The following is a 25,147-nucleotide window of genomic DNA, read 5'->3' on the forward strand; positions in this document are numbered from 1 at the left end:
GGCGAATATGCTGGCCAATCCATCCTGGCGATACCTTGTCTGAGAAAGTCCGTTACCACCCTGGCGCGGTGGGGTCTGGCATTGTCATCCTGCAGAACTGCCCCGCCGCCAATCTGCTGAAGGCCTGGGAGAACCAACGGCCGGATAATCTCATTCAGATAGCGGATTCCATTCAGATTGCCATCCACCACATAGAGGGGGGTCCTGTGGTGGATAGAGATGCCGCCCCACACCATGACGCTGCCACCACCGAAACGGTGACGTTGTCTAACGTTAACGTCAGCGACGCGCTCCCCAGGACGTCTGTAGACACGAACCCGACCGTCGTTGAACTGGAGACTAAACCTGGACTCATCAGTGAACATCACTCGACCCCACTGAACACGTTGCCACCGCAGATAAGCGTGCACCAGTGACGTCTGGCCGTTCTGTGACGTGGTAGGAGTGGTGGTCGAACAGCCTGGCGACGGCAGTGTAGATTATTGGCTCTCAGACGATTGCGTATGGTTTGATCAGACACTCCGAGTTCCAGTCGCAGTCCGCAGATTGTCACGTAATCGGCGTGCAGTGGTTGTGCGTTGACGTAGAGCCATATTGCTGATGTAGCGGTCCTCTCTATTTGTAGTGCTTCGGGGTCTTCCCGAACGTGGACGATTTCGAACAGAATTCGTTGCTTGGTACCGTTGCCACAGTCGGCCAACGACACTCTGACTGACACCAAGTCTCAGAGCAACATTTCTTTGCGTATTGCCATCCTGAAGCCAAGCAATAGCCCTTCCTCGATCTTCGATAGTCCGTTGACGTTGTACCATTGTCGAATTTGGAGTGTGCACCGTACATGAACGCAAGCTCCAATTATACGGAAATTCAGCATTGGGAACATGGAATACACATGCAAAGCGTGCAAATGAAGCGCTTTGTGAAAAAGCAAGTTATGGGCACTTAGCAGACCTTTCGCTTTCGCCCTAATTTACGTGCAAATGTAAGCATGTTTTCGCCATTAGAACTAGTCGACAGTGTCAATGACAGTGGATTTTAATTCATTTATGGGTTGCTTAGACACACTTTCGTCAAAATGGAACAATACCATGCGTGACATTATGGTCTAGCTAATATAATTGACATTCAGAAAATGTCGAAAATATCGTCTGACCCTTAAATTATTTTGAGTAGTATATATATTAGTTTTTTGTATTAAATATATATTTCATTTTTGTCGTTATCTTTTCCATAATCTTTGGTACGTGACACTTATGTTACTCTCGGTGTATATTACGGTACTTTAAGTTGGTTGTGTTTAGTCTGGCTTAGTAATAGTTTCTACTGTTATCAATACTACTAAATTTACTACTGCTACTATTTTTCACTTTTATTTCATTCTTCATTTAATATAAATTATAACAAGTGGGGTAAGGGCAAAATAGACATTGCAACGTTTCCCTCTGACCCTGTAGGGTTGTTTTTATTTTTTATACATGTTTATGTATTTATAATCTATATCTGTATGGCGTGTGAATGTATGTGTAGGCAATTGTATTGTGAGGTAATTGTTTATATACTCCTTGTCAGTGGTCTGTGTAATGTATAAGGAATAGTATATTTAATTTGCATCTCTCTCTCTCTCTCTCTCTATATATATATATATATATATATTATATATTATTATATATATAATATATTATATATATATATATATATTATATATATATATATATATATTATATATATATAGATATATATATATATATATATATATATATATATATATATCAAATATAAATATAAATAAATATATATAATAATTATTACTATACTTTATATTATTACTATACTTTATATTCATATTTGAAAATGGATAGAGGATTTATATGTTCGGTGAACTGCTGGGGTTTGGCTGATGTAAAGAAAAGGACAGATGTGTTTAATTTTTTTAAAGTCAAAATGTTTTTCGGTTTATTTCCTACAAGACACTCACTTTACTAAAGAAAAGGAATTTCTTATACGCGCGGAGTGGGGATACGAATGTATTTGTAATTCTAATAACAGCCAGTCTCGTGACGTTGGTATATTAATAAATAACAATTTTGAATATAAAATACATAAAGTAGTTAGAGGAGACGGCGGAAATTTACTTATTGTGGATATAACTATTTACAATATACGTATAGCATTAGTAAACCTATATGGACCAAATTCAGATGATCCAAACTTTTTCAAGCAAGTTCTACAAGTAAAAGGTCTTAAAAATTATTATATTTTTGGTGGAGATTGGAATCTTGTTCTAAGCCCACAGATTGATACACACAACTACATAAATGTAAACAATCCAAAAGCTCGCGATGAAGTGTTAGATATAATAGGTGAATTAGATATAATAGGTGAATTAGATATAATAGGTGAATTAGATATTGTGGACATCTAGAGAGATCATAATCCCGAACTACGTAATTACACATGGAGGAAGAATAACCCAATAAAACAAGCTCGATTAGATTGTTTTCTAATATCAGAAATGTTGTATTCTTATGTCCTTAACTCCAATATACATTGTGGATATAGAACTGATCATTCTATTATAAGTCTAAATCTCGAATTCAGTGAAAACGAAAGGCACAACACCTATTGGAAATTTAATCATTCATAAAAAAAAAAGTTATTTCTGATGTTAAGAAACAATATGCCACGTCTGTCTATAACTTGGTTGATGATATACCCCTATCTGAAATAAATTTTTACAATTAATGATCAATTATTTCTAGAAGTATTACTTATGGAAATTAAAGAAAAGACAATTTCATACTGGTCGTATTTGAAAAAAGAAAACTGTAAACTAGAAAAACGGCTGATTGAAGAAATAGAGATATTAGAAAATAGCGAACGATTAGATTTTGAAATTATACAGACAAAAAGAAAAGACTTAGAACGCCTGCGTGAAAAGAAAATGGAGGGTGTCTACATGAGATCTAGAGCCAAATGGATAGATGAAGGTGAACGAATTTCTAACTATTTCTGTAACTTAGAAAATAGGAACCTTATTAGCAAGTCTATAACTCAAATTGAGAAAAATGATGGTTCTATTGTTACAAATAAAATGAACTTATGCATGAGACAAAAAAGCTTTTATGAAAACCTCTATTCTTCAAAAGAAGATACGATAGCTGATACTGACCTACATGACTTATTTATACAAGCAGACTCTTTAGAGGGTTTATTGACATATGAATAATTATCAAATGCTTTAAAACGTACAAAGAACAATAAAAGTCCAGGGTCTGACGGTTTCTGTGCCGAATTTAAATAAATGTTTTGAAAGATATTGGTTATTTTGTTCTTAGATCTGTGAATTATGCTTTTATTAATGGTGAATTATCTATAACACAGAAACTTGGAATAATTACCTGCATACCCAAAGGCGACAAACCCAAACGTTTTCTAACTAACTGGCGTCCCATTTCACTCTTAAATATTGTTTATGAATTAGCATCAACCTGCATATCAGAAAGACTAAAAGGGGTACTCCAAACTGGGTTTATATCAAATAGATACATCGGTTACAATATATGGATCCTGTATGATATTTTGTATTGTACTGAATCCCAAAATATTCCAGGAATGTTTCTAAGAGTAGATTTTGAAAAGGCATTTGATACGATTTCTTGGTAATTTTTACATAAAACTCTTGATTTCTTTGAATTTGGAGAAGGTATTAAACGATGGATTTGTATTCTATAAAAAATATTAAATCCAGTGTTATAGTCAACGGAAATGTATCATCATCCTTTAACATTTACAGAGGATGCAGGCAAGGAGACCCATTATCTCCGTATATATTCCTCCTCTGTGTAGAAATTCTTGCAGAGCTTATTCGTAAAAATAAGAATATTAAAGGCATTTCAATAAGCGGCAAAGAATATCTTATTTCACAATACGCTGATAATACAGATTTTATACTTAATGGTAGCAGAACATCTTTTGAAGAAACTATAGCAACTTTAAATAGATTTGCGGATTTATCAGGACTGAAAATAAATTATGATAAATCTGAAGTTATTTGGATTGGTTCCCCAAAAAATAGTTCAGTAAGATATTTACAACATTTAAATCTAAAATGGAATCCTCCAACTTTTAAAACACTTGGACTTATCTTTAGTACTGATTAATTACAACTCTAAACTGTTTGAAATTAAACAGATTATAAATAGATGGATGAGAAGATTTGTAACACCACTTGGCAGAATAGCTATAACAAAAGCCTTATTAATATCTAAACTCAACTATTTACTCTGAACTTTACCAAACCCCACTAAGTCGTTTCAGTGTGAATTAAACAAAATATTATTCAGGTTTGTATGGAACCGAAAACCAGATAGGATAAAAAGACTAACTGTATGTTATTACCTGGATTCGAAAATTGGACACGAAAGATTCAAAATGGAAACCTATTTTATTTGCTTGTTTTCCTCAATTTCGTAATATTTCTGTATTTGGTAACGAGTTCCCCTCAAAATCTTTCAAAAATGTAAATAACCTGTTTTGGAAGGACTGTATTCAGGCTTTTTGCGACTTCTCGACAGCAATAAAAGTAACATCCTTTGAAGATTTCTTATCTAAAACAATTTTTAATAATTCCCAAATAAAAATTAATAGGAAAACCTTTTTGAAAAAGAAATAGCTTGAGAAAGGCATTTCTCAGATTTGCGATCTTGTTAATAAGCGAGGAGATTTTTTTTTTACTTTAAATTAATTTAATAATATATACGAGTTAGATGTTTCTTTTCTAGAATACCATGGCGTCGTTAATTCCGTTAAGTCATATTTTAGGAAAACAAATATTAAAAAAGTTGAAACAAATATCTCCTTGGACGATTCTCCGGTTCAACGGACACTTTGCTCTATTAGAAATAGGCTCAAAATTATATTATTATACATTAACGTTGTCGAAAGTTCCGAATATTGCCATACTAAAATGGCAACTTCATTTCACTTCCAACCTAAACTGGTCTGTTATCTATTTAAAGCCATTTATAACCACTCAAGAAATACAATTAAGATGGTTCCAATATAGAATATTACACAGGATACTGACTACCAACACGTTTGCTTATAAACTAAAACTTATTGACAGTGAAATGTGTACTTTTTGTCATGAAATGCGAGAATCTATAGAACATCTATTTTGGGAATGTAAAGTTGTTCAGCTTTTTTGGAACAATTTTTTGAATTGGTTATTAAAATCTTGTAATCATATATTTAACCTAAATTTATCATTTGAACTTGTTATATTTGGATGTAAAAGTAATACTAAAACAGATAATATTTTCGATTTACTATTATTGTTAGCTAAGTATTTTATATATAAATGCAAAGTGCAAAATGTACAGTTAAACATTACTCATTTCCAAAACGAAGTTAAACAAAGATACCTGATTGAGAAACATATTCACTACAGTACAAATTGCTTTAATAAATTCATTACCAAGTGGGCAATGTACCATTCTCTATTTGATATATAATCTTAAAATTACTTTTGTTCATTCATTTGTTATCCCAGTTATCTGCTCCCCCGATTGTGCTATTAATAGTTGACCTTGTTTGTGTTTTTGTTTGTTTTTTGTTTGTTTGTTTGTTGTTGTTGTTTTTTTTTTATTTTTTTATTATTTTTTTTTTTTGGGGGGGGGGGGACGTTGACCCCCATACTTTCTACACCCACCACCGGAAGCCCGTTTATAAAAAAACTTTGTTAACATATATGATGAGAAATACAAAAAGCAGGTCTACATAATGTCCTCTCCGGGTGGCACTTAGCTCATTCTGAAACCGGTCTATAATGCAGTAACTTCAAAAGAAATAACCTTAACGTAATTAATTTCGTTATTCTTTGACCAAAATGGGTACACGCCAGTATCGTTTTGTTGTCGACCGAATCTTGTATTCAAGTATATTCTTGTATCGACATTTTTCAAACTGACCTGGCGATCGAGCCAGTTGCCGAGTGATTACTGTTGTGTCGACACTTGTCATATCTTGCCTGGCGAAGGAATGGTTCGTCTGGCTGGGACGTCATTAGCAACATGACGGCCGAGTGCACTGGCTGATGAGATTAAGAACCCGTGATGGCGAGATGTGATCGTTTAGTACTCCTGGGAATAGCTCGGTGCTATTCGGCCCAGTCTTGAGTTATTGGTAATATAATCAATACCGTGCCAGCCTTTTCCTCGGAGAGCAGTAGGGACCGGCGGTCAGAGTAGCAGGCTGCACAAATATTTGCTTTTCAAACTATAAAGGATACTGTGGATGTTGAATGTTCAATGCCAGATATATTATTTTCCAATTCTTTACACTGTATGCTGTTACTAATGGAAACCATTCATTTCATTTTCTTTTTTTGTCAACTTCTTTTCGTGTTTATATCCAATTAAGGCTTAAACGCGCTGTCCTGGACTCACACCTCAGCTATCTGGGTTGTCTGACCAGGACAGTGAGTTAGTTTTTAGTTGTTAGTGGTTAGTGAGAGAGAAGAGGATCTGGTGGTATTACACATACCCAATGAGTCGTTTCAACTCACTCTGGGCGAGAGCCGGTACCGGGCTGCGAACCCTGCACCTACCAGCCTTATGTCCGATGGCTTAATCACGACACCACCGAGGCCGGTAATAGCAACCGAGATTGAACGAGCCGTGCGGACGTCGTTGTGTTGACAAAACATCAAGTACGACTGAAACACGACTAGTGCAACTTAACACATGGAACAGAGCATGCATCAGTGAATTACAAACGAAGGAAGGTGTTTCCTGTATGAGGTTCCCAAAGTCAACAGTCCATGAAGGAACGTGTTCTGTATGAGGTCAGATGACGTCACAATAAAAATGGTCGCCAATTAATTATTTTTCACCCTATTTCTCTCACATTTAGAAGTGTAAACAACAACATATTACCTCCATTGACACATTTTAGAAACTATTATTAATTTGTATGTGTTGCTAATATATATTAATCATTATATATATATTCTTAAAAAAAAATAAAAAAATAGCGGAACCTGAAATATTAATGTTAATATCAACTATTAGACCGAACATACGTTTTGACCACAGACATCCTAGTAAGGAACGTTCAGGTCTATTTATCAACACACCGAAACACATTCCATAGTTTGCAAGTGCATCACGCAGTTGTCCCGTACACGTGCGTAGGGTGTCATTCTCGATTTTGACAATTTCCAGGAAGGTCGATTAATCGCCGTAGAACATTATTTCTGTCAATCCTTTTCATTCTTTTGATCATACAGTTGTTATGGTTTTTGGTTTTAGTAATTTTTATTGTTTGAATTTGCGATTTACTGATGAAAACGTCAACTTTCAAATTCCACTTCTGACCCCAATCGCTCTTCAAGATCTTTGGTGGTCATAAATCCTACTGTAATACTGAACTACCGGTTGTAATGTTTGCCAAATTAATTCACTATTATCATATATCCATTCAATACCTTACAATTTTGGCAATTGTAAATTCTTGTAAGAGTTCCCCTATTTTTTTAAGAGTATGTGTGTATGTATGTACACACACACACACACACACACAGATACAGATACAGATACAGATACATATACATATACATATACATATACATATACATATACATATACATATACATATATATACACTCTGTCAAAAAAGAAACGCATAGGTAATAGGGAAAGAAGAAAAATGTTTGATTTTACAAAATCTCGCTGTTTTTTTGTACAGTGTTGCTGAATGACCATGCTTGTTATTGTTCCTGGAATGGGACAGCAAGCCCAACTGCACCCCAAAACAAATTTAACGGACGTCAGATTTTGTCGAATGAACGTGAAACTCGGGGAAAATATTGGGGTAGTGATGGGTATTTAAAGCTGCAATGCTCGCAATGATGCCTCATTTCCATTTCGAGTAGACGAGTTACACGATTCCAAGACTAAGCCTGCCGAATCGAAACATTGCAATAGGCCGCCTCCAGTTAGTTGAATCGCAGTCAGCAGTCGCACGCCATATGAACGTCCATCAGAGCACCATTTCACGTCTCTGGGACAGGTACCAGCAGTTTCAATCAGCTGAAGACCGGCCCATAAGTGAGAGACCTCGCATAACAACTGCAGCACAAGATCGCTACCTCCGGGTTCTGCACTTGCGTCACCGAACTGCCACAGCAACAAACACTACTGGACGCATACCTGGTTTGAGAAGGGTGTCTAAAACTATTCGGAACTGACTTCGAGAAGCTGGTTTACGGGCTAGGAGACCGTATGTTTGCCCCGTCCTGCGACGTCAACATCGACATTTACGTGTTCGCTGGTGCACGAATGTACAGGAATGGAACTTGGGAAACTGGCGGCGAGTATGGTTCAGCGACGAGTCACGTTTCCTTCTACAGCGACGTGATGGACGGCGACGTGTTTACAGACGCCACAATGAACGTTTTGCCAACAACTGCGTGGCCCAAGTTGACAGATTCGGTGGAGGGAGAGTCATGGGGAGCCATCTCATACACCGGCAGAAGTGAACTTTTGTTCGTACAAGACAACCTGACAGCTGTAAGCTACCGGGATGAAAGTCTTCGCCGTCACATGCTTCCCATTTTGGATCGACAGAGATAACTCTTTCAACAGGACAATGCCAGGCTGCATACGGTACGTGTAACAATGGATTTGCAACAGAATGAGGATAATAATGTGCTGCCATGGCCATCAAGGTCACCAGATCTCAACCCCATTGAACATCTGTGAGACCAACTGGACAGACGTGTACGCCAGCGTGACCCGGAGCCTCACAACGCCAAAAGGCGCCAGGCGCCATCTATTTTTAGAAACGGGGTCACAGCAGTGCACGTTGTGGTGCAATATCCTATTGTTCTGTAAATAAAGTGCGCGCGTCACCCATACTGACTAGGTCAGAACACTCTATAGTAAATACACGATACCCTTTTAAATCGGATGACAGGTGCTTGCACCTGCGTATTGTATTAATATTGTTTGGCAATGACTTCTTGAATAATTAGTACAAGTGTTATTTCAGTGCATGGTGTGGTGCAGTGTCCAATTATTCTATAAATAAAGTACGCAACACCCCAACTGCATGGCTGGGTCTATTCGGGTCACGCTGTAGTAAATACACGCTATCGGCCGAAAACCAGGTCACTGTTGTAGTGTATGCACTTTACTGTTTTTGGTTTAAATAAACTAATACAGCGTTTGTTTTTTAAGATTATATGTAGTGAAGAGGCAAGGATTATTTGTCAGAGATTTATTATTATTCAAAACATGGGTCTAATCAGGTCACGCTGGTTCTGGTTTACACTGAACAACTGAATCTCACAGTGGCTGCTCTTGTCTGTTATTATCTTATATTAATATGACTTTAAAAATAGTTATTTAAAAAGATGTCATGCATACCTCTCTCTAATCATTAGTTTAAATGTGGGTAAATATGGTATAACTTCAAAAGCGACCACCTGAATCGACTAGAGTGCACAATAACATTCCTGACCTACAAACTGGCTGTGTGTACACCAGTTGGCTAGGCTTAACCAGGTCACTGTTACAGTGTATGTACTTTACTATTTTCGCCAGCTTACCAGTTGAAATCCAACTCGTACAGCGCTATTTAAAACAATAATGATGTTTTAGTTTTATATTCTTACGATGTATGATAGTATGTAGTTGTGTCTGAAGTTGTAATACAAACAGTCGTGTGCCAAACCGGGTCTATTGTGATCTGCTGGAATGTGTACATGGGTCTAACTAGGTCACGCGGTGTTGTGCGCTTAACTGACCGCGAGTGTCTCCGTATGTCTATTATATTAACATGGTGTTAAAATAATTATTTAAAATCATGTCATACCTAACTAACTATACGTCTTTTTATGTACACTCATTTAAAGGTGGTATAACTTAAACAAGTCATCCGAATTGACGAAGTGTTTTTGATAACACTACTGACCTATAAACAGACGTGTGTTACGCCAGGTTGTTAAGCTTAACCAGGTCACTGTCACTGACTCTATCTCATCATAGCTGCATGCATCTGCGCATACGTGTATTGATATTAAGCATATTAGAACTGGTACAATCCGGTTTAAACTGGTTTTAACCACTTCATTAACAAATGTATATAAGAGTGTATATTTTGTATTTGTAAATCATTTCATTCATAGACAGCAAGCGAGACAGCGAGCGTGGTGTTTATTATATTGTATTTTAATGGCAGATAAACAGCAGTTTTTAAATACTGTAACTTCAGTACAGGAACTTGAAGCTTGGGCTCATGACCACAACCTGGAAGAATGTCAAGAAGCCAACCTTAAACGCATTGAGTTACTATCTAAAGAACTGATTTTTAACAATGAAAATACACCTTCAAAAGCCGGCTATGTTTGCAACGTTTGTCAGCGCTGCTTTACGTGTTTTCAAATGGAATAAAGAACTCCTGCGACACACCCGTACAGTCCATGGGAATGAACGATTCCAGTTGTTAAATTTGGTCACATTCATTTAGTCTGGATAATAAAAACAGTCCTGCGACAACCCGGACAGTCCATGGGAATGAACACATTCCAGTGTGTTAAATGTGGACATTCATTTACCCGTCTGGATAACTATAACAGTCATCGATGTACACTAAAACGGACATCGTCAGAAGCCAACCAACAGGCCAAACGACAGTGCCTACGGCCTCTCGGTAACAATGTCAACAACAACCTCGACCCTAGTGATGTACCAGCTCGGCTAGCAAAGTGTAATTGGTGTGGTCACGTGAAATGTTTACTTCCCGGTAAGCACTTTTGTGAGGGTTGTTCAACAAAAGGTCGGGAATGCAGCCAGTGTCACAGACCAAAACCCGAGCGGTTCTACAGTCAACGGGTCAACCAGTGCGATAGGTGTATCCACCGACGTGAACGCTACGAAGAAAGACGAAAACCAGGTTGGAGCGGGCCGTATAGATGCACTCGAGGGGGCAATTTCAACGACAACATTGACACCCAACCGAGAAAATGATGTTGACATTCTTCAGTTCTTAGCTGATGAACAATTTAATATTTTACAGATTTTGCATAATTCCTTAACAGCAAACAAAGGTATGAAGTGGTTTTTAAACTTTAAAATTGAAATTTATCAAATATGATGAAAACAATGAAAGTATATTGGCAGAACCTATACTTAGAACTACTAATTTTTTAACCACTAATTTCTCTGAATTGGAGAAACAATTAGCAGAGGGATTTCAAAAATTGTACACATCATCACAAGAATTTCAAGCTGAAGGGAGTGGATGGGCTATCGATCATATCATACATTTGGAAGTTAATACAGCTCAATATATTCCTTTGACTGGTAGTAGCTATATCCCTCTTCCTAGAGTCCTTGCAGAGAAAAAAGCCATACTGAACATTCAGAACGAAGATCAGAAATGTTTTATTTGGTCTGTCTTAGCAGCTCTGCACCCATTATCTTTCAAACATCATGCCAACAGGGTAAATAAATATGAACCTTATGAAACTGAACTAAATTTAGATGGAATTGATATGCCCATTCCCTTAACACAATTAACAAAATTCGAAAAACTAAACAGTATTTCAGTAAATGTCTTTGGATTTGATGAGAATGATGGTGTATTTCCCTTACACAAAAGTGCATTCAAATGTTCAATTGAGGTAGATTTAATGCTACTCAGCCAGGGGGAAAAGAGACACTTTTGTCTCATTCGCAATTTCAGTAGGTTGATGGGAAATAGAACAAAACATGGACATCAAACATTTTATTGTCGTTCTTGTTTACATGGTTTTACTAGACAAGATTTGTTAGATGATCACACACCATATTGCAATTCATATGGTCTTCAGAAAGTAAAACTCCCCACAGAAGACAACAAGTGGGTTCAGTTTAATAGTATTCGCAAACAGTTAAGAGTACCGTACATAATTGTTGCGGATTTTGAGTCTCTTACGCGAAAAATCAGTGGCTGTGTGAATGACCCCACTTTTTCAACCACTACAAAGTATCAAAAGCATGAACCATCTGGCTTCTGTTATAAAGTTGTTAGCTCTGATCCTTCGTATTACAAACCTGCTGTTGTATACAGGGGACCAAATGTTATTAATAATTTCATTGATCATCTATTAGAAGAAAGTAAGAATATTGGAGAAATCTTAAACATTGTGGAACCAATGAAATTGACAGTAGAGGATGAGAGAACATTTAGAACCGCTAGTACATGTCATATTTGTCAAGGAAAGCTAGGGTCAGACCGAGTTCGCGACCATGATCATTTGACTGGAGTTTATAGGGGTCCTGCACACAATAAATGCAATTTACAGTACCAGTTTAGGAGGAATAAGGGGAAACAGAGCAATCTTAACGAGTTCTTTATTCCTGTTGTTTTTCACAACCTTAAAGGTTATGATAGCCACCTGATCATGAGGTATTTGGATAAATCTGTTAAACAAAAACTACACTGTCTAGCCAACAACATGGAAAAATACATATCATTCTCTGTTGGCAGTTTGCGGTTCATAGACTCACTTCAGTTTTTGAACGCATCGCTTGAGACACTGGTTACTAATTTGAAAGCAGACGGTAGTGATAAATTCACTCAACTCACAAAAGAATTTTCAGATGAACAGAAAATCAGCTTACTTCTAAGAAAAGGGGTATACCCTTATGACTTTATGGATGACGAGTCTAAATTTAACATGTCTCAGCTCCCTGCTCAAGCTGAGTTTTATAATATTTTAACTGATAGTGATATCTCGGACGAGGATTATGAGCATGCTCATCAGGTGTGGACAACGTTTGACTTGAAAACCATGGGAGAGTACCACGATTTGTACATGAAAACAGATGTTCTTCTCTTGGCAGATGTATTTGAAAATTTTAGAAACATGTGCTTAGATTATTATGATTTGGATAGTGCTCATTATTTCACTTTACCCGGTGTAGGGTGGGATGCCATGCTCAAGATGGGAGGTGTGGAACTTGAACTTCTCACAGATTTAGACATGCATCTTATGATAGAGCATGGTCTAAGAGGTGGAATTTCAATGATATCAAAAAAGTTTTCCAAAGCTAACAATCCTTATCTTGAAACATTTAATGAAAATGAACCCTCCACCTATCTTATGTATTTGGATGCTAATAACCTGTATGGACATAGCATGTCCCAATACCTCCCTGAAAGAGATTTCGAGTGGGTTAAAGACTTGGACAGTCTTGACATTATGACTGTGACAGAGAATTCAAACACGGGGTATATTTTGGAGGTGGATCTTGAATACCCCACAGAATTACATGACTGTCACAGTGACTATCCTCTGGCCCCTGAATCTATGCTAGTCACTGATGCTATGCTTTCTCCTCACTCACAGCAGCTGAGAGATAAACTTTGTCTTACAGGTCGGCCTGTACGAAAACTAGTTCCAAACCTCAATGATAAAGAGAAATATGTACTACATTACAGAAACTTACAATTCTATCTCAGACAGGGAATAAAGTTGACAAAGATCCATAGAGCGATTCAGTTTAGACAGTCTCCATGGTTAAAGACCTATATCGATTTCAACACGGAAAAAAGAAAGCAGTCCAAAAATGAAACTGAAAAAGCTTTTTTTAAGTTGATGAACAACTCCTGTTTTGGTCGAAGCATGATGAATGTAAGAAAACATGTGAATGTGGAGCTGGTAAATTCAAAGAAACGTTTAAAGAAACTCTGTGCTAAACCCACATTTGAAGGCTTTAAAATATTTAACCCTGATTTGGCTGCAGTTCATCTTAAGAAAGCCACTATCGTTCTTAATCAGCCTATCTATGCCGGATTTTCAATTCTAGACATGTCTAAAATTGTTATGTATGAATTTCACTATAATTTCATGAGAGCAAAGTATGGTAATAAAGTCCAGCTTTTATTCACAGATACAGATTCACTGTGTTATGAGGTAGAAACAGAAGATATCTATTCTGATTTTCAGAAACATGCCAACTTGTTTGACACAAGTAACTATAATCTCTCTCACCCTCTCTTCTCTACTGTAAATGCCAAAGTGTTAGGTAAAATGAAGGATGAGCTTGGGGGATCTGTCATGGAAGAGTTTGTAGGTCTTAGACCGAAAATGTATTCGGTTTTGTATGAGGGGAAAGAGAAAAAAATAGCTAAAGGTGTTAGTAAAACTGTGATAAAAAAGGTCCTGAAGCATACTATGTATAAGAAATGTTTGTTTGAACATTCCCAACTGAGACATAGCATGACTAATATTCAGAGTGTGAATCATCAGCTGTACAGTGTAGCCACCAACAAGATAAGTTTATCTCCCTACGATGACAAACGCTATGTCCTTGAAGATGGAATCCATACTTTAGCCCATGGACACTACCGTACTCATCCTAGAATCATTGATTAGGCTATAAACCACATGTGCATAATATTGTCTATTGTAAATGAGAACCACTTCATACCTTATAATGATTTTCATGTATGTATATATGTTAACCTTTTTATATGGTGCCCTCTTAATAAAATAGATTTAGTTTTTCTTGTAATAAACTTCACTTGTTTAATGCTTTTTTTTTTTTTTTTTTTTATTTAACTTAATACAATAAATGAATAACAAGAGAAATGCTTGACTACTACAATGTATTTTATTTCTCTCAACATACATATATTATGATACGTGTCAAGGATAAAGGGAAACTCTTGACTGTATCTTACATGTACATATACACAAAACTATTCAGTATCTGTATCATTTTCATTTTCTTCTTCTTGATCATTGACTAAGTCCTCAGCTTCAGAAAAATCTATCTGGGACAGTATATCTTTGACATTGGGTTTCATCCACAATTCAATCTTGGTAGAGATTACATCTGGGTCCGTCTCAGGGTCCATATTCTTCACTTTAGACAGTATGGTTTTGAACAAGGGTGCTTCACTGAAATAAGTCACAAACTGTAGGGCTCGAACCATTCTGTCAATGAAAGTTTTTTCCCAACATTTTTGTAACTTCCTTTCAATCCATCTTTCAGACTTCCCTTGATCTTCATAAGTTTCTTTCTTTGCCTGAATGCTTTCTTTACAAGTTTTCAAGGTCAACTTCCACATCTCTGTCAGACCAGCAGCTTCCCATTCTTTGTAATCCAATTTGGAATCTTTTACATCGGTATTGATGGGTTCTTCATCCAGTTTGGCTCGTTTCCTTAAAGGTTGACCCCCATTTTCGGGACACCAGGTTCTTACATGACGTTGAAGATCATGGTTGTTCTCAAACAAAATACCGCATTCGTCACAGGAAGGCATGTTGACAACTGTATCAATATCCTCAGTATCACTATAATTAAATTCACTGTCAACTTCAGAAGTTTCTCTCACGTCGTTTAAGTTGTTGTGTTTGATGTTCACAGGATGACTGTTACTATTCAACTGAGGTGACTCTCGAATTGATGGTTCTTTTATAGGTTGTTGAGAAACACTGTCACTAGTAGTTATAACATTAGGTTTAAGTCTCTCATTCTCAGAGGTAGAAGGTCGTAAATCAATAGTCAGATTGCCATAAGGTTGTTGAACAGCTGCTTCATACACAGACATAAAACGATCAGTATTGTTGAGAAAAATTCTTCTTGCAAACAAGTTCACTTGTTGTCTGTCCACGGGTGAATTGAACAGAGTCACAAAATGTGAATTCAGAGCAATGTCACGTGACTCTTTGCCTCTCGGAAACAAATTTTGTAACAGTAAAAAATTAATGACATTCTTGTGATGTGAAGTACGAGTAAAAAGTTGAGAAATACGTTTATCATCCTTGGCCTCGGTCATGTGATCATCCAGAATTAAAACATTATTGTTGTGTGCATCAAAGTAGTTGTTGTCCTGCAGGTTGTAAGGGATACCTTTCACAAACTGAATTTGAGGCATGGTCTCACGAATAGTATCATAAAGGGGTTGCCACTCGTTGTAACACCATACAATGTTGTTAGGTGTTGGCTTGATGAGTCCTTTCCGAAGTATATGATACATAAACATTGTCTTCCCACATCCACTAGGGCCCACGAAAATGACATTGGAAGGTATAGTAAAATAAAACGGTTCTTCATCTGGTACCTGCTGAGCTTGCATTCCTTGTGGTGGTGGTGGTGGTGGTGGTGGTGGTGGTGGTGGTGATGATGGTGGTGGTGGTGGTGGTGGTGGTGATGGTGGTGAATGACTGGTCTGTCTATGTCTGAGCATGGCATCCCTCCTCGAAAACATTTTCTGACAATCTGGACACGATGTTGATCCCATGATGTTCAGGTATAAACTAACTCAAATACAACACTCGCTATTATTTATACCAACTGGAGATTTGCTTCTGGAATCCAGCTGTTAAACTTCTTAGGATAGCCCATCCACTTAACAAACACCTGTTTCTCACCTCTCCTCTTTCTTCTCTTAAGCACTTTCTCCACCTTCCAAATGTTATTGTCCGTTTTGAAGACTTGCTGTAACTCATTTTCGTAGAAGCTACCTTCAATGGGGTCATCTGCATAATCTTTCAGTTGATATATAGGAAAACCATCTCTGTAGTATCTTCTCTTAATTATAAATATTTCTTCAGTCCATTTTTCTTGATAATCTCTTTGAAAGGTGTATTTCAAATGAGAAATTCTCACTTGATCCCCAACCTTAAATTTGAAAGGTTTCCTTTTAGTTTTAGACTTTGTTTTCAAAAGATCGATGTACTGCTCTTTCCACACCATAGCTTCATTTTGCTCGTCGATGTCTGAAGGTGATCGCTGATTTAATGACCTGTGTGGTCTATGATTGTAACCATCTACTAGATCTTGTAGAATATCCAGGTAGGGATAAGTCTGTTTATATGTAAAATATCTGTACATAGCAACCTTCAGAGTCCGGATCACTCTCTCAGCATATGATGCTTTGGTCTCATTCTGAGTGACATAGAATGTTATATCTTTGTCTTTCAAATATGATTTCACTTTTTTATTATTGAATTCACGGCCTTTATCTGATCTAATAATCCCTGGTAAAGGTGCAGTGGCAAATATTTTCTTCAGTGCTTTAATGACAGATTCTGGTTGTTTGTTTTTCATGGGTTCAACCCATAGATATCTTGTAAAAACATTGATAGATATCAACAGGAATTTTACACCGTCATTATCCAATTCAATATTAGAAACGTCTGCTAAATCAACATCCCATTGTGCATTCAGTCCACTCGCCACGAGCCTGTTTCTTTTGAATTTGTAGCGCAACGATCACTGAAGCGAGTAGGCGTCTTGCGAAGCAAGCCACCGTTTGATATGGTGTAAGCTAATATCAAATTTCCCTTCCTTTTTTACAATACGATACAGTTTATTTACTCCCGAAAAGGAAGCTGGGTGTTTTGGATTAAAATAAATATTCAACAAATATTCTGTCCACCCTTCTCTCGGCATGATTATAGATTAATGAGATAAAAATAAATTGTTGGTAATATTTATATCGAATGTAAACAGTTGCCTACAATACAATGTTTTCATAATATTTGCAACACTCTTAAATGAATGTATAGAAAAGCGGACTGCACACGTCTGAATGTGACCTTATTATCTGTGAAGCCATTGTCAATGTCAATACAATAAGCAGGGTATGAGCACTCGTGACTCGGTTCGGCCCGTAGCGTTAGTTTACTACAGCGTGACCCGAATAGACCCAGCCATGCAGTCGGGGTGTTGCGTACTTTATTTATAGAATAATTGGACACTGCACCACACCATGCACTGAAATAACACTTGTACTAATTATTCAAGAAGTCATTGACAAACAATATTAATACAATACGCAGGTGCAAGCACCTGTCATCCGATTTAAAAGGGTATCGTGTATTTACTATAGAGTGTTCTGACCTAGTCAGTATGGGTGACGCGCGCACTTTATTTATAGAACAATAGGATATTGCACCACAACGTGCACTGCTGTGACCCCGTTTCTAAAAATAGATGGCGGCAGGCGGCAGTGATGTTGAACCGGCAAAGTATTATCATCATATAACATATGCATATGTCACAACCAAATTGCATTAACATTTTTATTAAAATATTGGGTATATATTTTACTCACAGTGGTGCATATCTTTTTGTGCGCAGTATAATACCAATTCTGTGTGGTTGTTTTGCGTTGATCCACACGTGCATTACATGCACTATATGTGCAGTCCGTGCTGTTACTTGATAAAAACAGCATTCTCTTGGTAATCTGGCAGTTGGACCCAGAGTTAGTTACAAGTTTTACACGTGTCGGTATGCTGCTGATAATAATGTTATTGTGCAAAGATGTAGGAACGTGGTGTGGACAGCTGGGGTGAGCACTGGTTTTGTAAATATATTTTGGTTAAAATACATTCTAAAATATATAGTACATGTAGTTAGAACTGCAACATGTTGTATATTTTGTAATATTTTAAAGATGGTCAGAAGTAGGGCAATGTAATTATTAATAGTACTGTTGTATATTCTTTGGAAATGTATTGTACATTATTAATTTCAAATACTGTATATTAGGTCTCTTTATTTTGTAAGCTAGAATATGAAGTATTATAAATGAATAATTTGGAGGAGAATTAAGTTGGTGGTTTGGAAATGCGAATATACCGATTTAGTGTTACTGTTTTGGGGTACCATTTGATTATTGTAATGATGTTAGATTGTGGTGATAGCAATATAGTTAACCATTGGGAGCCTATTGAATAGTTTGTGTGCACAGAGAGATTAGTCTGTATAGACTTATTGGTGAAATGTGATATTTCAAATTGAGGTTCACTTTTGGAGAACAGTATCACTGTTGATGTAAGGGGTTTGTTTTCGTCGACACATAAGGTGCGACGACGGGCTAATAAGTACCATGTTTATGTTCACCCATTTGTTGTTATAGGTTTTTGTTTTTATTAATATGGAAGGCTTGAAGTGATTGACTTCACGAGATGTGAACCACAACTAGCTAGCGTCATGGCAATGACGAAGGACTGGATGGTGTAGGAATCTGAAGTAACCATGGAAGATCCTGTTATCGTTGCCGATGTGAACCTACCTTTGATGCAGGACAGATTCGCAAGCTACCTACGTTGGATGTGACTTTTGTTTAGTTAACAACTGTTGACTGTTCGGACTTTGAAAACTGATTTAATTCAAATTTGTCAAAGTGATTTGATCAGTTTGTTTTATAAAGCAGAATCGCGATTCATTGATTTAGTGTGTAAACTGAATACATTTTAGAAATTATAAATTTTATTTTACTATTTTATTTGTTATTTTTGTTTAGAATATTCAGGTCGTGTCTAATTCAAGCCCTCGGTCAATCCTGATGTGACAACATATATACAATATATATGTATATGTATATATATACATATATACATACACATATATACATATACATACATATACATACACATACACACATTCTGTGTGTGTGTGTGTGTGTGTGTGTGTGTGTGTGTGTGTGTGTGTGTGTGTGTGTGTGTGTGTGTGTGTGTGTGTGTGTGAGGTTACCAGAGTGTTTTTCGGTATCGTCAATATTATATACTGAAGGCCAAAAGAAACTTTACAATAGTTTTAAATCACTCTGGTGTAAAAACAACAAAAGATAGTCGCATGAGGTAAAATATATTGACTAGATCAATATGTCAACATTAACATAACTAAAAATGAGTGTCATTCAGCATCTGATAATGACGTCACATTTTCCCAAAGCGAGGTGGTGTACACAAATCGAGCTTTCAACTTCATGGACGACATGCAAAGCATACAGACAATCACTCTAGTCCAATAACAAGTCACATTAATAGCGTGTGTGACCACCCCTTGCCCCAATACAAGCAATAATTGTCCGACGCATAGAAAAAATCAGTCGTCTGATGAGGTCACGTGGGACACGTTGCCATTCTTCTTGAAGGGCCTGGATCAGTTCCTGTTGGTTGCCTGGAGGGTGTGGTCGTTGTCGAACACGGCGATCCAAAACATCCCAGAGGTGTTCTATGGGGGACATGTCTGGGGAGCGTGCAGGCCACGGCAATACGTTTACGTTGTTGACTCTAAGGAAGTTCTGTACGATTCTGGCTGTATGAGGTCTGGCGTTGTCTTGCTGAAAAATGACACCACGTGGCTGCCGTTGGAGAAATGGTATTGCAGTTGGACGAAGAATGTCATCCCTGTAACGTTGAGCTGTCAAGTTTCCGTGAACGATGACCAATGGTGTCCCTTCCTGTGCACAGATACCTCCCCACACCATGACACCCCCTCCACCATATGGCACAACCTCCTGAACGCAAGAAGCCGCCACTCGTTCTCCCCTACTGCGGTACACACGCTGTCTTCCATCAACTCTGAACAAACAGAACCGGCTTTCATCAGTGAAAAGAACCAGCAGCCAATCACGTCGCTGCCAACGTCGTACAGTCCTAGCCCATGTCAATCTCAAACGACGATGTTGTGGTGTCAGTGTCCTCTATATGGTCTGTAAGCCCTTATTCCATGAGTCCTGAGTCGTCTGGCCACTGTCTGTCTACTAACCCTGTGACCTAAGGCATTCATTGCTGATGACGTCACTGTCAGGAAGCGATTTCGTAGATGTAAGGTACGCAAGTACCGGTCATCACGGGGCGAAGTCACCCTGGGTCTGCCTGTTCTTGGCCTGTCTGATGTCTGCCCTGTTTGCCTGTAGCGTTGCATCAAGTTTGTAACAGTAACACGGGAACAACCGAAGGTTCTGGCGATGTGGGCATGAGTGGCTCCCATCTGTATCATACCCAGGGCTCTCTCGCGTTGTTCTGGTGTCAGTCGTGGCATTCCTATGGTTGTTTTTTTTATCTGTGTGGATGTCTGACATGCCGTCTAAACCGTTTTTATACCCTTATTGCACGTGCAATTGCTGTTGTTCATAGTGCACGAGTTTTTCACTTTTCTGTGTGTTCCACCCAAAACGTGCAGTGGGCGGGTATAATTTCCTGCATACATTATTGTTGTTTGGGCGATGTGTTTTGGACTGAGTTACTTTTTAAAAACAATTCATTTTTTCTTAAAGTTTGTTTTTATTTAACGACGCCGCTAGAGCACATTGATTTTTTATCTTATCATCGGCTATTGGACGTCAAACATATGGTCATTCTGACACAGTTTTTAGACGAAACCCGCTGTCGCCACATAGGCTACTCTTTTTACGACAGGCAGCAAGGGATCTTTTATTTGCGCTTCCCACAGGCAGGATAGCACAAACCATGGCCTTTGTTGAACCAGTTATGGATCACTGGTCGTTGCAAGTGGTTTACACCTACCCATTGAGCCTTGCGGAGCACTCACTCAGGGTTTGGAGTCGGTATCTGGATTGAAAATCCCATGCCTCGACTGGGCATTTTTTCTTAAATTCCAAATTAAAAATGGTAAAGTTTCTTTTGGCCTTCAGTATTTCTAATATATGATATTGACGATACCGAAATACACGAGGGTAATAATCTCTTTATCATATAATCTCAAGTTTAATACAACGTGTTTTTGTAAACTGCACACGCAACTTTAATTTCAATCCGCCATTACTAGATATTCAAATGACGTAAGAATATGAGGCGCGGTGTATTTTTGAATGGAAATGACGTCGAACTCGAATGCCATCATTTTGGATCCTTACATCAAAACAAACTAGGGCTTAGCGTTTACTGAACGCTGGACAGCTTGCAGTGTCAAATTGCCACTGAAATGTTTTTATGAGATGACTATGAATGCATACGTCAATTATGGAGTGTCACACAAGCACGTTTGCTTAAATGACAATAAATCTAGTGCCGTGACCTCGATTAATTTACATCTAATTTGCAAATTCTTAAAGTATGTGATCTTAAAAATATCACATACTTTGATTGCACTGAAAATGTAAGATATTATATGATAAATATATATACTGAACCGCAAAAGAAACGTCAGTTGGATTTTAAGTATGAGTATGTTTAGTTTTCAAATGTACGAATACATGAGTGGAAACATAGGAGAAAGTTATTTTTTTTTGCACACTTCTGCAGCAGAGGTTGGGGAATGTTTCGTCATAGTTATCAGAAGGGCATTTAACATCGCAGGTGTCAGTTGGGGCGTTGCAAGTCAATACCTCGTGTGGCCCCCACGAGCGTTGACCACACACACACATCTGTACATGGAGTGAATAAGGCGGTTGATAAAGACCACTGGAATCGCTACACTTTGCTGCACAGATCTGCTGCAGTTATCGGCCTTGGTCGCACTTCATTGAGTCTTCTTTGGACTTCGTCCCACAAGTGCTCTATTGGATTCAAATCCGGACTGAGGGCAGGCCATGGCATGGTTCTGTTGTGCTGCTGTAGAAAGTCCCCGGTGACTCTGGCAGTGTGGGCGCGGGCATTGGCCTGCTGTAACACGTGATTCTGGCGACGGCCAAAATAGGGCACGATGTGAGTTTGAAGGACTTGGTCGATATATCGCAGAGTCGTGACGTCATTACCTCGAAAGGGGCCAATATTCTGAAAGACCACAGGTCCAGCTTTATGGTTGATCCCAATGGCTCCCCAAACCATGATGCTTTTCCCACCCTACGGGTCTCTCTCCATCACACATGCATCTGCGAACCGTTCACCTCTTCTTCGCCAGACCCGTACTTTGCCATCCACCGTTGAAATACAGAATCGACTTTCATCTGAGAAGAGGACTCTTCTCCATTGCTGATAGCGCCAATGTTGACGAGCTGTGGCCCATTGCAGTCGTTCGAGCAGGACGTCGACAGTGGATATTGTTGGAGGCCAAGCGGCGACGGACCGTGTCGGCACTGATAGGTCGTTGCTGTATTCCAATGGTATGGCGAGCCGTCTCAGTGGTCGTGGTCAAGCGGTCTTGCAGATGTTGCCGCACAATAAAGCGATCTTGACGTGGTGTGGTAACTCAGGGACGACGACTGCGCGGGCGGTCGTTGGTGGTGTTGGTGGTGTTATATCGATGTTGCAGACGGTAGATAGTCCTTACATATAAACTATGATAAAGATTGGCAAATTGCACAAACTGTAGAACAAAATAGACCTGGACCCCCCGGCTTGTAGCTTTGGAGGCCAGGTCCGTCAACCAGGTTAAGATATTGTAAATACACACCACTTAAGTCACACACACTTATAATAATATAAAGAAAACAAAAATACAAACATGCACTAATTGAAATGTATATTATTCTGAAACAAGCACTGACACTCATATGTAGATCTTTATTGGCCACATTCAAGGAGAACCTGGTTTATTGTAAATAGGGAGGTCTTTTCTGAAATAAATGGGGCACCTGCCTGAAATGAAAAAAAGAAAAAAAGAAAAAAAAGATAGTCCTGACGTTGACGATATATGCATTTGCAACGATCTGCGCACTCTGCTCGGCTCTTATTCTTCCAATACCTTGTTCTCTCTGCTTTCTGGATAATCGTAGCATGGCGTTTATATCGAAATGACAAATGACAGGCTAGCAATCGAAGTTTGCAGTTATACCCATACCTACCACGAGGTGCACGAGCATTTTGAGATTTCCAAGAAATGACTGCATCTTCGACCCACGTTAGTTTTTGAGTGTGCGTTTCGGCGAATCGTCCAAGCTTTACTTGAATCGATATGTCACAATGTGTTACAAAGACATGCAGTGGAATGAGGGGAGATGCGTTTCTTAAATAAACCTAATGAAAAAGTAATTATTTCTTAATTTTTATTAGCATTGGAGAAAATGACGTTTCTTTTGCGGTTCAGTATACATATATATAATATATACACACAACAAGGGAACTGGTTTGATTCCTTTGACGGTTTGTTTGATGTTGACGTAGCGCCAATATAACATTGTTGTTCTCTCGCTCTAGGACAGGTGGTAAACACCTGAATAGCTGTTTTGTTGATTAAATGTGCCTTTACCCATCGTTGTGTTAAATTCAAAATCATAGTTAAAACTATCGTTGCCTTCCCTTTGTAAGTGTCATTGATTAAACTGCGCTAAGGTCGTCCACCTTAATGAATTTTGAATATCATAAGGAATAACAAAGTTTTCATATCACAATCCAGTCGATACAGGATCTGCAAAGCTGATGATTTATCTCACGAATATTCAAGTAATTTGCCCAGTCCACGAGCCACACAACGCGGGGGTCATACCTGGCACATGACAACTGGATTACTTGTAAAGTGTTTCAAATTCTTTTACACAAATCACTCAGCACAGGACTGCAGAAAGGGCAAAACACGTTTGACCCACTGCATCTTATATGGCACAGGAGATCGTTATTACACCCGAGACTGGGTTCTCGTACCGAGAGCACAAGATGTCGACACGATCGTGACTGTTTGAGATGGGCGTGGATTCAACAGCAGTGGCGACACAGACAAGGTAGGGATCAGACGTTATTCAAGGATCAATCCAGGGTTTGTATTCAATGTTCTGATGGGAGAACGGTATGATGCAGGCAGAACGTTATGATACAGGCAGAACTATATGCTGTGGTGCAGGGAGAACGGTATGATACAGGGAGAACGGTGTGATACAGGGAGAACGGTGTGATACAGGGAGAACGGTGTGATACAAGCGGAACGATATGATGCAGGGAGAATGGTATTCTGCAGGCAGAAAGGTATGCTGCAGGGAGAACGGTATGATACAGGGAGAACGGTGTGATACAAGCAGAACGATATGATGCAGGGAGAACGATATGATGCAGGCAGGACGGTATGATGCAGGGAGAACGGTATGATGCAAGGAGAAAGGATACAGGCAAAACGTTATGATGCAGGGAAGACGATATGATACAGGCAGAACGGTATGATTTGGTGCAGGGAGAACGATATCATGCAGGGAGAACGGTATGATACAGGCAGAACGGTATGACACAGGGAGGACGATATGATGCAGGGAGAACGGTATGATGCAAGTAGAACGGTATGGTGCAAGGAGAACGGTATGATGCAGTGAGAATGGTATGATGCAGGGGGAACGGTATGGTGCAGAGAGAACGGTATGATGCAAGTACAACGGTATGATGCAAGTAGAACGGTATGGTGCAGGAAGGACGGTATGATGCAAGTAGAACGGTCTGATGTGGTGCAGGGAGAACGGTATGATG

General features: G+C 38.5%; 1 protein-coding gene and 1 long non-coding RNA gene across 2 annotated transcripts in view; one reads left to right on the forward strand and one right to left on the reverse strand.

Annotated features, from left to right (window-relative positions):
- LOC121372424 (popeye domain-containing protein 3-like) overlaps nucleotides 1–25,147 on the reverse strand; it is a 466,410-nt gene that overhangs the window by 81,398 nt on the left and 359,865 nt on the right. The window lies entirely within an intron of this gene.
- On the forward strand, nucleotides 18,228–19,291 carry LOC121372429. Its single transcript, XR_005957928.1, has 2 exons — nucleotides 18,228–18,357; nucleotides 18,953–19,291. It is a non-coding gene; the product is annotated as an uncharacterized LOC121372429 (long non-coding RNA).

The sequence above is a fragment of the Gigantopelta aegis genome, chromosome 4, assembly GCF_016097555.1.
Source record: "Gigantopelta aegis isolate Gae_Host chromosome 4, Gae_host_genome, whole genome shotgun sequence".
NCBI classification, from domain to species: Eukaryota; Metazoa; Mollusca; class Gastropoda; order Neomphalida; family Peltospiridae; genus Gigantopelta; species Gigantopelta aegis.